Source organism: Oryctolagus cuniculus, chromosome 2 (assembly GCF_964237555.1).
Source record: "Oryctolagus cuniculus chromosome 2, mOryCun1.1, whole genome shotgun sequence".
Taxonomy (NCBI): domain Eukaryota; kingdom Metazoa; phylum Chordata; class Mammalia; order Lagomorpha; family Leporidae; genus Oryctolagus; species Oryctolagus cuniculus.
Genome location: NC_091433.1, coordinates 3,030,647 through 3,045,763, shown reverse-complemented (window position 1 = coordinate 3,045,763; position 15,117 = coordinate 3,030,647). Strand labels below are relative to the sequence as shown.

The following is a 15,117-nucleotide window of genomic DNA, read 5'->3' as shown; positions in this document are numbered from 1 at the left end:
GGGGTAGCCCTGGCTCCTGTTCACACAGAAGGCCCCGCCCCGCCCTCCTGGAGGCCACGGACCACTTCCCAGGCTGCGGCAGCCCCAGGGGGGGCTTCCTGCAGGAGGAGGCGCTGCCCTGAGACTCGGAGAATCCAGTCGAATGGCTCTGGTCCGGGCTGGATGCTGTGGCTCAGTAGGCAAAGCCGCCTCTCGGGAGGCCCACGTCCCATGTCGGAGAGCCGGTTCCGGCCTCAGCTGCTCTGCTTCCAATCCAGCTTCCTGCTGATGGCCTGGGAAAGCGGCGGAAGACGGCCCAAGTGTCTGGTACCTGCCACCCGCTGGGAGACCCGGAGGGGGCTTTGGGCTCCAGGTTTCAGCCTGGCCAACCCTGGCTGTTGTGGCCATCTGGGGATTGAACCAGCGTCTGGAAGACTCTCTCTCACTCTCTCTCTCTCTCTTTCTCTCTCGCTCTCGCTCTCTCTCTCTCTGTCTCCCTCCCTTGCTCTAGCTCTGTCTCTTTTGTTACTCTGCCTTTTGAATACACAGAAAGAAATGAAGCTAAAAAATTAAAAAAAAAACCTAAAATGACCCCTCCGCATCCCCTAGGGACGGCCGGTGCAGGGGAGGAGCTGCCTCGCGTGCCCCTCCTGCACTGGGAAGACCCTTGCAGGACGGCGGCTCAGCTGGCGCCTCGCTACCCCTCTCCCAGTGCCGGGCCCCTGCGGGGGGTGCTCTCGTGACGGATCGTGGTGCCGGGGGTCGGCCAGTCGCTGCCCTGGGCATGGCTGCTTGTGCGCGCGTCTGATGGTTTCCTGCTGCGGGCGTTATGGGGCGCAGGTCACAAACATCGCATGCGCGCACTTGGTGCCCGCGCGATGCTTCCAGAGAGATCCGCGATGCACCCCAGGGTCACAGCGTGACGGGGTTCCTCCTCGTGGCCTGTGGAGCAGAGCGGGTGTGGGGAGGACTTCCTGGGGTTCTGTGGGCCGGCTGTGGCCGCCTCCGAAGGCTGAGAGGCGGGACGGGCTTGTGCGCAGTGTCGGCGGCTGGTGGGGGGCGGTGTGCGGTCTTCCGGGGGCTGGTGGAGCCGGGGGCGTGGCCCTCGCTGCTCCGCCCGGCGCCCACCCCTGACCCCGCCCCTCGACGCGGGCGCTGCCTTCTGCAGGTGCGGTTCCGGGCCCAGGGGTGGCGAGTGGGCCCTGGGTCTCCGCGTGGCCTCTGGGCGGGGGAGGCCTTCAGCCGTGGCCTGCGCGGTCCGAGCCCGCTGCCTTTGTGGCCTTGCAGCCGCGGCTCCCTCCTCCGGCCCCCGCCCCGCCCGGGCCCTTGCTGACCTTTTATGGAAAGATTCCAAGAAGCACGTGGAACTTTTAGCTCATTAAGGCTTCTGCTGCCTGCTGAGCCGTCGACTGTATCTCTGTGTGGGGAGTTTGCTAAAGGCTGGTGAGTGAGCCGGCCGGTCCCACATGGGGGCTGTGCTGGCCAGCACCTGTGCTAGCCCGTGTCCTCACCTCTGGACACACCCACGCACCTCTCCCCCCTGCCCTGCAAGGCCCTGGCCCTGGGTCTCACTGGCTCCTGCAGGCAGCAGCCACTCTGGTGTCCTGGAGCCTGCTGGGGGTGGTGAGGCCGGGATGGACACAGGTGGTGCCTGTGAGAGGGCAGGGGCCATGGCAGCCTGGGTGGCGGGTGGAGGCCAGGCTTCCTGCTGCCCGTGAGTCTGACTCGCCGCGCAGACTCCGATCTCACACCTGCTGGGCCGAAGGTGGGATTCCTCCAGGCAGGGCTGTGGCGAGAGCCTCGCCCAGCGCTCAGGGCGGGCACAGCAGCGGGTGTCTGCAGGTGGTCGTGGGGTCAAGGTCACGCCAGCGACCTCTCCCCATGTTCCCCCACCCCGGTGATGCTCTTGAGGCCGTGGTCCTTGCTCGGCGGCTGAGGGGTCCGTGGGGGGACCCGAGCTTCATCCCAGGCCATCTTCGTCAGTGGTGTTTTCCCTGTGGCCAGACGTTTGACGCCTTTGCTGATATGATGGTGAGGGACCAGGGCTGCCCATCTGGGGGGGTGACGTGGGGGTTTTCTGAGCCTGGGGGCGGGGCAGGCCTGCAGTCCCCTCAGTTGTGCAGAGTCTGTCGGCAGAGGCAGACTCCTGTCTGTTCTGCAGAGCCCTCGGGAGGTGCGGCCCCTCCTGGGGCCCTGCCCGCCCCTTCCCGGGGCCCTGCCCGCCCCCTCGCATGGTCAGAGTCATGAGCGCCTCCCTGCCCGGCTTTGCTGCTGCGGGCGTCCCCTCGCGTGGTCCCTGGTGTGTGTCCAGGCACACCTCCTCCCTGACTGCGGCTGAGTGGCAGCCACCAAGGTTCCCTCTTGCCCAGTGCCAGCGCCTGGCCCTGCCCTTGGCCTGAGTGGACGCGGTCGCAGGGAGGCGCCCGGAGCTCGGTGGGGTTCATGGCGCCAGCGTTCCTGCCCTCCCTCCGGCTTCTCCCTTGGTTGTTGCGTGAGGGGTCCGGCTCGGGGGGACAGGGCAGCTCACCTTGGTGCACCCCTTGTTTGGGAGCTGCGGCCCCCAAGTGTGGTCTGGGCACACGGGGCTGGGACCGGGCTGCGTCGTGCTCGGGTGCCCCCAGGGCTGTGTCTGTGTCCTGTGCGGGGACCCACGGTGACCGTCCTCCCTGCGTGGCAGCCGCACAGCTGGGGGGGGGGTGGTCTGCTGACGTGGGGCTGGGCAGCAGCCAGGGGTCCCGGGGCCACTGAATGTCACGGTCACAGTCACCCCGTCAGGCTTGGGGGACAGGGACAGCAGCCCCGCCTCTCAGCGAGGCCCCCTGAGCAGACGTGGCCCCCCCCCACGCGCCCTCCCAGCCCGCGCCTCTCACCTCCGCAGTGCCGCCCAGAAGCCGCAGTGCCACGTTCAGGGCGTGGCCACCCGAGCAGGTGCCACACTTGCCCTCCGGCCAGGGCAGCAGCTTTGCTGCCTCCTGTGTGGCGTGGCTTGTGTGGGTCACGTGGCCGCCGGAGGAGCAGATTTGGACCCAGCCTGGCTGACCCCTTGCTGGCCTTGCTTGGCCCCTGCGGCAGGGGGATCTGGGGCGGGAGGTCGCGGAGCCGCCTGGGCTCCCGGCTGCTGCAGCAGCTCTGTTTACTCAAGGGTTAAGTCCGGGCGTCCGTGACAGCGGGAGGGGGCAGATTTACTGCCTGGATTTATTCCTAACAGGTGGAGGGCGGCTAGATGCATCCAGAGAGAGGGAGGCGGGGCCGCTCCCCCGAGACCCACTAATCCAGCCGCCATCTGTCCCTGGCTCTCACAGGCCACCTCCCGCGTGGAGTCCCAGCTCAGGGTCAGGCCAGCGGCACCGCGGTGGCTCAGTGTGGGGCCCAGAGGGCGCGTCACTGGCCAAGAGCATGGGCCAGGCCCTGCTTCTGCAGGAAGCACCCCTGCCTGCCAGGGTGTGTCTTCGGGGACGCCCAGGAAGTGCAGGGCAAGGCCATTGTCTGTCTGCTGCCTTCCGTGTTCCCTGGTGCCCGGGGTCACAGACACGGCTCACTGAATGACACGTTTGCTGCCACGTTGGTTCCCGGCAGCTGCGGCGGTGGGAGGGGTTGGACAGAGGTAGACGGAGCTGCAGGGCCTGGGTGGGGTTTGCAGGCCCTTGAGTGAGGGGCTCCCGCTCACCCCGTGTGTGGGCACTGCTCCCCGGGTCGTCCGTGTGCGAGCCCCGCCCCGCTCACCCCGTGTGGGCACCGCTCCTGGGTCGGACGCTGTCCTGTGCGAGCCCCGCCCCGCTCACCCCATGTGTGGGCACCGCTCCTGGGTCGGACGCTGTCTGTGCGAGCCCCGCCCCGCTCACCCCGTGTGTGGGCACCGCTCCTGGGTCGGACGCTGTCTGTGCGAGCCCCACCCCGCTCACCCCGTGTGGGCACTGCTCCCGGGTTGGACGCTGTCGTGAGCTGGGCTCTGGGTCCGCTTGAGCTTCCAGGGATGGGCTGGACGCCCGCTGTGCTGGCGGCCCCTGGGGATGCAGGTGAGACTCGATCTCGCCCAGCCCCGTCCTTGCTGTCCGAGGGCCCCCAGGACGTCTGTGTGTCCCACTGGCTTCTGTCCACGGAGCTCTGCCCCTTTCTGCATGAACCCGGATGGAGAACCCCTCTGTTCTCCGTCTCTCGGGGCACTGCCCTCCCCAGAGCCCGGGGAGTGAGGGGGCTGCGATGCCCCCATGGGGACGGCTCAGATCCTGTTCCCGAGCCACCCCCTGTGACGTGGCAGTGGGTGGGGGATTCCACCAGCCCCTCCGCCCCTGGGGTGGGTTCCTGGCCTCACAGGGCCCTCTGCCCCCTCCTCTGTCACCCCTCCCTTTGCATCCTCTGAAGAGCCCAACAGTGGCTGAACAACGCCCTCCGGTGGCTTTGGTGTCTGCCCGCCCCGTCTCCCTAGACCTGCTTGTCAGTCAGCCAAGGTGGCCCTCCCCCCACCCACCTGGCCTCCCCCTCTCTGGGGCTCACAGTCCGGCTGGGGACGGGGGAAGTGGGGGGGGTGTCGCAGATGCCCTGGAACAGGGGAGGCCATCTGCTGGCCACGGCACTGGCCACGCAATGAGGATTCGGGCCTTGAGCCCCAGAAACGGGCGTCTCTGCAGCTCGGCGTCGGCGGGGTCGGCTGCCCTGAGCCTCGTGCTTGGCTCGGGCTGCGTCCGCGCACGGTCGTCCCTCTGTGTGTTCTGTGCTAAATCCCCGGTCAGGCTGGGCCAGGGCCCACGCCCATGGCGGCCGTGGCTGGCGTGGTCAGTGGGTGTTCCAGGCTCGGGGCACGGGGACGGGTGGAGCGTGGACAGGCAGGGCCCTAGGGCCGGGGCTGCGGGGGCCGAGGTGAGTGCGCCCACAGGAACCTGTGGACCCCAGTGACAGCGCCACCTGGTAGCCCCAGCGGGCAGCGAGGGCAACTCCTGGGCACCGGGAGCTGGGCTGTGTGGGGCAGAGCCTCCGGGGAGCCCTGGCTGCCTCCTCCGGGCCTCCTCCAGGACTTCCCCTCGGGGGCCTTGCTGTCCTCGCCTGGGAACTTGGCTGCATTGCAGGGCAGGGGAGAAGCTGCTGCCGACCACGTTGCCGGCCTCCGAGGGGCCCACGTCAGCCTCCCAGTGGCTCCTGGGCTATCAGCCGGGCAGGGCACGGGCAGGGCACAGGCAGGGCAGGCTCTGTCCCAGGGCAGACAAGGGGCCCTCAGGGGAGGCAGGAGGTGGGCATGGGGCCGACCCGAGCCCCTCGCTTGCTGTCTCTCAGCAGCGAGGCTTCTGTTATCTTCCGCGTGGCCACCTGGCCTCGGCGGCGGAGTCACGTGGCTCTGCCCGGCGCCCGGGGTTGCGGTGGGGCCTGCTCCTGCCCAGCCCCCCGAAGGCAGCAGCGGACACGGCGGTGGGAGAGTATTTTTAGTCCCTGGCAGAGACTCGGGAAGAGCGTGGGGCCGCGCATCGAGCCAGGAAGTTTCTGACGAGTGGCAGATAATGTGGGCGATTTTCATCTTTGGTAAATCCAACTTTAACAAAATTGATTGCAATGGAAATAGACGGCTCTCTGCGGCAGCCCCGTGGAGGCTCCTAATGCGAGGGGATTCCCGCTCAGCTCAGCACAGCTTTCTTCCCGCCGCTTCCCGTCTCCGCCGGTGCTGCCCAGAGCCCCTGCTCGGAAGACCACCCCGCCCCTGGCTGCTGGCCTCTGACGCCCACGTGACCCAGAGCAGCTCCCCCCCCCCCAAAAGCTGCTGTCTCCATGCAGCTGCAGGTGGACAGGCAGCAGTGAGAGCAAACCCCGGGCCCTCATTCAGGCACTGACTCAGCGCGGTGTGGAGTGGCCCAGCTCTGTGCCGGGTGCAGCGCGGTGTGGAGTGGCCCGGCTCTGTGCCGGGTGCAGCACGGTGTGTGGAGTGGCCCAGGCTCTGTGCCGGGTACAGCGTGGTGTGGAGTGGCCCGGCTCTGTGCCGGGTGCCGTGGGTGCCGGCATGGGGAATGCAGTCTTGGGGCGCAGCCTCCCCCAGCCTCTGCTTGCCCGTCTGTAGAGTGGGTGTCCCCTCTGCCCCCACCCCTGGCGGAACAGTGCTCTTTCTGGGGTCCTGGCTGTGCAGGGGTGACTTCTACTAACAACTACGTTTGCAGGGGTGCACACATGACCGTGATCTGCAGGGACACACATGACTGTGATCTGCAGGGGTGCACACTGACTGTGATCTGCAGGGGCACACATGACCATGATCTCCAGGGGACACACATGACCGTGATCTGCAGGGGTGCACACTGACCGTGATCTGCAGGGGACACACATGACCGTGATCTGCAGGGGTGCACACATGACCGTGATCTGCAGGGGTGCACACTGACCGTGATCTGCAGGGGCACACATGACCGTGATCTGCAGGGGCACACATGACCGTGATCTGCAGGGGTGCACACACATGACCGTGATCTGCAGGGGACACACATGACCGTGACACCGCCCTTGCTCTGGAGCTGGCCTTGCAGGTTTGGTCAGGAGAGGCTGTGGAGGCCGAAGGAGCTCCCTGGGTGCTGCGTGAGGGCTTCAGTGTGCTTTGCTCCCTGTGTGGAGCCTTTTTGGTCCTGGACTGGGAAGACCCCTCCCAGGCAGGGTTCAAGTCAGTTCTCTCCAGTGGCCACTGGGTGGCGCTGTCAGCACAGAGCAGCTTGGTTGCTCCCAGGTGAGCTGGGACCCTGTGGGTGCCCGTGCGTGTGCACCTGGGGTCAGGCGGGAGGGTGGAGTCTGGGCCTGGCCGTCTGGGGGAAGGAGTCTGTGTTGCCGAGTGTTTACGTCACGTGGCGTCAGCTGTGTCCCGGCTACTGTCTGGATTTGAGTCTGGCTCCGCCTCTAATTAGTGAGTTGGTCCGCACTTCCACTTTGGCCTCTGTCCTCCGTGGACTCAGTGGCCCCCTCCCCCTCCTCGGCTGTGGCCGCGCAGGCCTCCTGGGATGTAACGGAGGCGGGGGAGCCTTCTGAGCTCTGTCCGTCACGTTTCTCCCCCCTCCGCTGGCCGTGGCCCTGAGCCCTGGCTGCAGCCGCTCCCTCCCGGGCCGTCCAGGGCACGGACCCCACTTTTGCACCACTGACCTTGTGCTCGGGGGCGGGGGGATGCAGGGCCCCCCCTGCCCCGGTCTCTCTGAGCTTCTAGGGCTCTTCCCCTCGCTCACCAGAGTGGCTTTATATAAAATGAACTTATTCATTTGAGAGGCAGAGAGAGACAGAGAGAACTCCCGTGGGCTGCTGGTCCACTCCCCAAATGCCCACGATGACTGGGGCTGGGCCGGGCTCCAAACTGGGAGCCCGGACTCGTGTGGGTGGAAGGGACATGGTCCCTGGCGCCGTCACTGCTGGGAGCTGGAGTTGGAGCTGGAGCCGGGCACCTGTGCAGGCGTCGGGTGTGGGACGCGGGTGCCCGAAATGCCGCAGGCTCAGCGCCGGCCCCAGGGTCCCCCTCGGTGTCCCTGTTCCCTCCATCCCCCCATCCCCAGGGTCCCCCTCAGTGTCCCTGTTCCCTCCGCCCCCCGTCCCCAGGGTCCCCCTCGGTGTCCCTGTTCCCTCCGCCCCCCGTCCCCAGGGTCCCCCTCGGTGTCCCTGTTCCCTCCGCCCCCCGTCCCCAGGGTCCCCCTCAGTGTCCCTGTTCCCTCCGCCCCCCGTCCCCAGGGTCCCCCTCGGTGTCCCTGTTCCCTCCATCCCCCGTCCCTAGTGCTCCCCGTGGAGATGCTGGTGTTTCTGGGCCCTTGCAGGAAGCCCAGGAGCCCACAGGGCTGTGGCTGTGAGGGCCCCCTCGGGCAGGAGGCGCCCCTGCGATGCAGCACCCCACGAGTCCCGCAGTCCCGCGCCTCCCCCGCCCCGCCTCTCCTGCCTGCCTCCCTAGGGGCTTCGATTTTCTCCCTGAACCCCCGACCCCGTGCCCTCCCCCAAGTGGACATGGTCATCACCAGGCTCTTGACCGCGAGCCTGGGACCAGTTGGGGAGGAAAAGCAGCCGTCCTGCCGCGGCTGGTCCCAGCTGTCCCTGGGCTGCACCTGCTGTCCTCCTGGGGTCAGAGGTTCCGGCTGTCCCTGGGCTGTGCCTGCTGTCCTCCTGGGGTCAGAGGTCCCGGCTGTCCCTGGGCTGTACCTGCTGTCCTCCTGGGGTCAGAGGTCCCGGCTGGCCCTGGGCTGCACCTGCCGTCAGTCCCGGGGTCAGAGGTCCCAGCTGGCCCTGGGCTGCACCTGCTGTCCTCCTGGGGTCAGAGGTCCCGGCTGGCCCTGGGCTGTACCTGCCGTCGGTCCTGGGGTCAGAGGTCCCGGCTGGCCCTGGGCTGTACCTGCTGTCCTCCTGGGGTCAGAGGTCCCGGCTGGCCCTGGGCTGTACCTGCCGTCGGTCCCGGGGTCAGAGGTCCCAGCTGGCCCTGGGCTGCAGCTGCCATCGGTCCCGGGGTCAGAGGTCCCAGCTGGCCCTGGGCTGCACCTGCCGTCGGTCCCGGGGTCAGAGGTCCCAGCTGAGAAGTTCTGAAATGGCGCACTGGCCTTGCCGGATGTCGGGAAGGGGAATGAGATGGGACAGGAGCAGCTCTTTGATTTCTTTGTCTTTGAAGCCGGAAGCCCCAGGGTGTGTGGCAGAGGCCGAGAGGCCGGGCAGTCCTCACCTGTCCGGCTGGGGCTCTGGGGAGGTGGCCTTGGCCCTGGAGGCTGGTGGTGGTCAGGGCGTGGTCCGAGTGGCTCCTGCATCTGCGGCAGTAGGGGCGTGGCATGTCCTTGCTGTCCTGCTGAATTCTGAGTTCAGGTGGACACTGCGTGCTGGCGGGGGCCGCGCTCCGAGCTCCATCCTGGTGCTGGCCAGCGCCTCTGCACGGGACGCGTTTCCTCCCCAGCCTGAAGCTCTGTCGGATCCTGACCCTCACCTCCCACGCACGAGCAGACAAGGGGAGACCGTGCCCAGCCCCTGCCAGCATGGGACGCCCCGTCCAGCCTGACGCTCAGCGCGGCTGCGGGTCCAACCCAGGGAGCTCAGATCTGAACAGCAGAGACGCTCGCGTGAGTGGTTGCTCAGCTCGGCCTGTCCCCAGCGCGCCCCGGATTGCGCTTCCCATTCGGGTGACACGGGGCGTCCACGAAAGATGCTGGGTGCGTATCGGAGATTCCACGCCCGCTGCCGCTGGTGCAGGGGGCCTCCTGTGAACAGGCTGTGACTGATGCGTGCGTGTGTGCACCCTGCAGATCCAGTGCCGGGTGCCGGGTGCCGGGCCGCCCGCCAGGGCTGCTCGGCTGTGAAAAGACTGGGTGGGCCTTGATGGCGCTACCTTTGTGCGCACCGCAGACGCCGGGAACCTGGCAGCCCCCGGCTGGGACCCGAGAGCCCCTCCTTGGCCAAATGGAGGGGAAGCAGCGTGGGGTGGGGACGAAGGAGCAGGACAAGGCTGTGGGGACCTGAGGTGTCCACCTGCCAGGGCCTGGCGAGCGCAGGCTGCGACGGCGTGGATGTGGGGGTGGTATCCCCCTCCCCCGTCCCTGGAGAGCAGGTGGGGGGAGGGGCTGGGCCTCTCTTCCTCTTCCCTCTGGGATTCTGCCGGAGCCTGGAACCGCACCCCAGATGCCCAGCTCCGCAAGCAGGGCCTCCTGGCCTAGGATGTGGGCAGGACCCAGTAGGAGCCCCCCCCACCCCGGCCCGTGGCCTGTGCTGTGTGGACGCGGGTCCCCCTGTGCGTTGCAGGCAGCCAGCCTCTGGGCCATGCCACAGACCACGCCCACCAGCGCCGCCCGACTGGATTTGCCCGAGGGGAGCTGGGCCCTGGAGGGGACCACCAGGGCGCTGGCCCCGCTCACAGTCCTGGCCCCCCCGTGCGGGCCTGTGGCTGGGATTTCAGACGGGAGGCCCACGTCCCATGTCTGAGTCCCGGCTGCTCTACTTCCCGTCCAGCTCTCTGCTGCGGCCTCGGGAAGCAGTGGAGGATGGCCAAGTCCTTGGGCCCTGCACCCGCGTGGGAGACCCAGATGGAGCTCCCGGCTCCTGGCTCGCCCTGGCCCAGCCCCGGCCGTTGTGGCCATCTGAGGGTGAGCCAGCAGGTGGACGATCCCTGTGGCCGCCTGCCTCCCCCTGCCCCCTGCCTTCCAGATGCGCACCTGTCAAATCTTCCTTAGAAAGTGTGCTGGGTCTTGGGAAGCCGGGCCCTGGCCCTGTCCCGCAGCCACTGCCTCTGCTACTTCCTCCTCCCAGTGTGGGGCAGGCGCTGGGCGAGTGGCCTCCGGGGTTGGGGGACGTGGACGCTACCGCTGCTGTGGGGGCTGACGCTCAGAGAGGGCGGGTGACCCGCCGCGGGGCTGCCTCAGGCGTAACACGGTGTGGCTGCCACAGAGGGCGGGTCTGGTGGCAGGGAGCGTGGACTGGGGCAGCCTGGGGCGCCCGTGGATGGTCGCCGGGGAGCTGTGGGCGCGGTGACTGCCGGGAGCTCCCGGGGCTCTGGCTGGTGCGGGCTCTGGGGTTTCCAGTGTTGGCGCTGATTCAGTGCCTGCCTGTGGCCCAGAGGTAGCCCCCGGGCAGGCGCTCCCAGCCGCAGGGTCTGGCCGTTCATGGTTCATGCGTTCATTCATTCATTCGTGGGATGCCCGAGCACTAAGCCCCACTGGGTACTGTGTGCTGAGTCGCGGTGATTCTACAGGGTCAGGGTGGACGGGCGGAGAAGACAGGGCAGCCCAAGCCCCGATGCAGCGTGAATGTGGTGGGAAGGGGCCAGCGCCCTGGGGGTCGGGCTGGGGCTGCTGGGAACGGGTGCAGGAGTGGGCGCTGCGGGAGTTGGGGTCTGTCGGGGGGGGGTGGAGGCTCAGTGTGGCCGGAGCTGGGCGGGCAGGGGTAGAAGCCAGGTGGTTTCCGGCAGCACCGGAGGTGGCCCGTGCACTGAAGCTCACCCCGAGTCCCGGTGGGTAGGGGCTGGTGGCACAGGGCTCTCTGCCGGCTGTGTATGGTGCGGCTGGGCACGGCCTGAGCTGCGCCTGCCCTGGGAAGTGTCCCTGCCTTGCGTGGTGCCGCTGACCCAGCGTGGCCCTGGTTCTTGCTGGCTGAGCACGGGCACCGGCTGCAGCCCCCATGCCCAGTGCCCTGCGGTGCCATGGAGACGCAGGCCGTCCTGTCACTGGGGCTCTGAGTTCCAGGGCGGAGCAGGGGCTGCTGGGTAGACATGTGGGAGGTAGGGTTGGAGCGGGGGTGGGGTGGGGGGAGGGTGCCAGTCTCTGCCCCCCAGCCCCCGCCTGGCAGCTGGGTTATGCAAATGGCTGATCTCCTTATTCCCTTGGGAACCCCTGACCTGGAGGAGGGGCTGGTGTCACTCAGTGTCGTCCTGGGGGAGCTGAGTGATGGCTGGAGGCCCCGCCCCCGTGGGCACCTCCGGAAGGCTGCCGAAGCCTGTGGGTGCTGCCTGCAGTGGGTGGCAGGTTCCGGAAGCCGCCTGGCAGCCCCTGTGCAAGGCCTGCACCCTCACCCCGCTGACTGTGGGGCTCGTCACCTGGAGTGAGCGTGGCCGCCGGGAGGCGTGGACGCGCTGGGAGCCCCCGGAGGCGCCCAGGGCTGTATGTGCCTAGGGCTCGCTCCCCTCCCCTCCTCTTCCCTCCCCTCCCTCCCCCGCCCTTCTCAGCCCTGCTCCATGCCCTGGCAGGCTGGCCTGCAGCTCTGTAGGCTCCCTTGTCCTGGCTTGCTGTGTGGGCTCGGCCAGCGGGGGCACGGGCAGGACGTGGGCGCAGAGAGAGACTGGCACACTTGTTCCCAACCCCTCCCTGTTGGCAGCAGCCTCCGCCCTGCCCCACGGCTCCGGCCGTCCCAGCTGTCACCCTCCAGGTACCGCCGCTGTCCCCTCCCCCGTCACCACGTCCCCTCTGGCTTCCGGGTGCTGCCCACACCTCTGTGAGTCACCCCCTTCTCCAGATCCCCTCCTGTTGGCCTGGGGGTGCGGCTCTGGCTGCCTCCCCCGCTCCCTCGCTGGCTCCTCACTGGGGCTCGCTCACAGCTGTGGGCCTTCTGTCTGGGGAGCTGGCTGTGCGCCTGCGGGGTCTGACCCCGGCAGCCTGAGTCAGTCTTCTCAGAACCCAGGGTTCCAGGCATGGGCTGGGGGCGGGGCTCGGGTGGGGGCGGCTCCCAGGCCCCAGGAGCCAGGCGGGTGCTTGGGGGGAAGGGTGCTGTGTTCAGGGTGCTCCTCCCGTGAGAGCAGGGGCTGCTGTTGGCACCCACAGTGGCCCTGGTGTCCAGCCCAGGTCCTGGACAGCCTGTGTTCAGTGCTGTGCCCACCTGGGGTTTTCCAGGGTCAGCGCATGGGTGTCCTTTCCCCCCCGCAGAGAGGCCAGCCTCGGGGGTGAGCCCCAGTCCATGCACCTGAGGGCCGGGGCTGCCTGGGGGTGCCGGGAGCCGCTGCTTGCTGCCTGGGTTCCGCCGTGGCCTGTTCGTGCCTGCAGAGCCCCTTGTGCTTGGAGCCAGAGCTGTTTCCTGAGCCACACCTTCCTGTCCACGCCGGCCCCACCGCGTCCCCCCCGGCGGGCGGTGTGGTGTTCTGAGCCCCGCGGGGGTGGGGGTGGGTGGGAGGGCAGCCTCTCGACAGGGGAAGCCTCTCCCCAGGCCTGAAGGCATTGAGGAACTTGAACCCAGAGTGTCCCAGGCTTCCTTGCCAGTGTAGTCTGCTGTTTCCCCTAGACCCAGCGTCTGCCTTGCAGAGGGCAGGTGCACCTGCCGTCACCACTGGCCTCCCTGTGCGCGGGGCAGGCTCTGCGACGGGTGCTGGGGCAGCCTGGGGGTTCCCTGGCGTTGGGTCTCCTCGCCATCTTGTGTGATTGACAGGTGTTACCTGCTCCGTCATCCTGCCCCTTCCCACGGGCCGGCGACCCTGGGGTGGTGGTGTGGGGACGTCCCGAGGCAGCCCGGGCGGGCACCGTGGCAGCCACGACCGTGTCGCGCTCCGCTTCCTGGCCAGGCGGCCGCGGCACCTCGTCCGTACGTGTGCTGTTCGTGTGCCATGGACTGCGTGGGGTTGTGCTTATCAGATGCAAATCACGCCACGGAGATCCATCTCCCTGCCTCGCTGTGGGCTGCCCCGCCCCCGCCCCAGCCCAGATTTATGAAGCGCACGGACCCTCTCCGCCGACAAGCCCTCGGCAGCTCTGCCTTGCAAATTAGCTCCTTGAATGATCAGCTGTGTATATTCCGCATTTAATAAATTCACCTATTAAGGAAGAGGCAATTGATTATACAATTACAGAGGCGCAGAACCAGGTCCTCCGTGAGCTGCCTGAGTCACCGGGCTGAGGGCACCGGGCACCCTCGTGTGGCCTCGGCCCCCTGCTCTCAGGGCGGGGCAGCGTGCAGAGGCCACGCCCAGGATGCCGCTGGGGTGCCGCCCTCGGCGCCCCCGACTTTGTAAGGAAATTTGCGGACCGGCCAACCGGGACTCTTTCCATCAGATTTGTGTGGACTGGGGAATTTGCATTATGTATGAGATGCGATTTGCATTTCATGCCAGGGAAAACCCACACAATATTGATAAGTACGTTTTATGTGTGTGCAAAACAGACTCGAGCGAGCCAGTGGGGCCCCGCGAGCGGGGCTGTGTGCGGGGAGACCAACTGCATCGAAGCAGCGTGGACACAAGGGTGACGCCCGGAGGCGCCGTCCCCGCTCCTCAGCGTCAGTCTGTGCCAGCGCTCAGCGGGCGTCCTAATGGCCGCCCCGCCCCCCCCCCCCCCCCCCCCGAGCAGCTCCCCTGAGTTCTCTCTCGTCTGGAATCATACAGCACCCTGCTGGTGGCTTTTGTAAACAGGAACAACACTTGCCGCTGGCCTCACTTCCCTACTCTATCTGTTCACCCACTAGTCCACCCACCCATCATCCACCCATCATCTACCCATCATCCACTCATCCATCCACCATCTATCCCTCTATCATGTCGATTCACCCACCCATCATCTACCCATCATCCACCCACCCGCCCATCATCCACCCATCTACCTATCATACACTCATCTGTCATCCATCCATCTGTCCATCTTCCATCCACCCATCATCCACCCACCCATCCATCACCCACCCACACATCATCCATCCATCTGTCCATCCACCTACCCATCGTCCATCCATCCACCCACCCATCCGTCTCTATCCACCACCCATCATCCACCCACCCATCATCCACCCATCATCTAACCATCATCCACCCATCCACCTGCCCATCAACCATCCATCATCTACCCATCATCCATCCACCCATCCATTACCCACCCACCCATCATCCATCTGTCCATCCACCTACCCACTGTCCATCTTCCATCCACCCATCACCCACTCAACCAATCTTTCACCCATCACTCAGCCATCCATCTACCCACCATCCACCCATATACTCACCCATCATCCACTCATCCATCCACCATCTATCCCTCTATCATGTCGATTCATCCACCCATCCATCATCCACCCACCCGCTCATCATCCATCCATCTGTCCATCCACCTACCCATCGTTCCTCTATCCATCCACCCATCCGTCTCTATCCACCACCCATCATCTACCCACCCTCGGTGCCCTGGAGGGTTACCAGTACAGCCCACTCTCTGAGACAGAGGAGTGACAGGCCAGACACAGCTCCCCAGGCCCTGAGAGCTCCTGGGGCTGGCGTGGGAGCCCCAGACCAGTAACCAGTTGGCAGATGTGATTCCCAGGACAACGGCTGGCTGCAGCAGGCTCCACTGACCTGGGCCAGGAGACTGGTGATGAGGCGGCTGGGAGCGCTCTGGTGAGGTGGCCATGCAGGGCTTCCAACATCAGGGAGGCTGTGAGCGTGTGGCCTTCCTCCCCGGGGCCCCGCGGGGTCACAGGCGCACTGTGGCCACATGGCCCACAGCGCTGTACCCTGACGACTCCCCCACCAGGCGTCCTGGGTCGGGGTGCCTTCTGGAAGGACCTGGGTGAGGCTTCTCCTTGGTCAGGTCGTGGCCTCGGGGCCTCTGACACAGCCTGCGAGTTCTTGAGGGTGGTCAGCGGAAGCTCAGCCTCCAAGGACGGCTTCTGTCACCCTGGTGGAGGAGCTCCGTGTCCCACGACCACCTCTGTCTGGCTAACAGTTCGTGTGTTCACCTGCTGCTCCCAGAATGCCGTGTGGCTGAACAGGTG

General features: G+C 66.9%; 1 protein-coding gene and 1 long non-coding RNA gene across 3 annotated transcripts in view; one reads left to right on the top strand and one right to left on the bottom strand.

The window, feature by feature from the left end:
* The window catches only part of SORCS2 (sortilin related VPS10 domain containing receptor 2), a 212,613-nt gene that overhangs the window by 15,429 nt on the left and 182,067 nt on the right, over window positions 1-15,117 (top strand). The window lies entirely within an intron of this gene.
* LOC138848758 (uncharacterized) lies at window positions 1,510-3,218 on the bottom strand. The gene is made up of 3 exons (XR_011386825.1): window positions 2,850-3,218; window positions 2,507-2,664; window positions 1,510-2,032 (listed from the first exon to the last, which is right to left on the bottom strand). It is a non-coding gene; the product is annotated as an uncharacterized lncRNA (long non-coding RNA).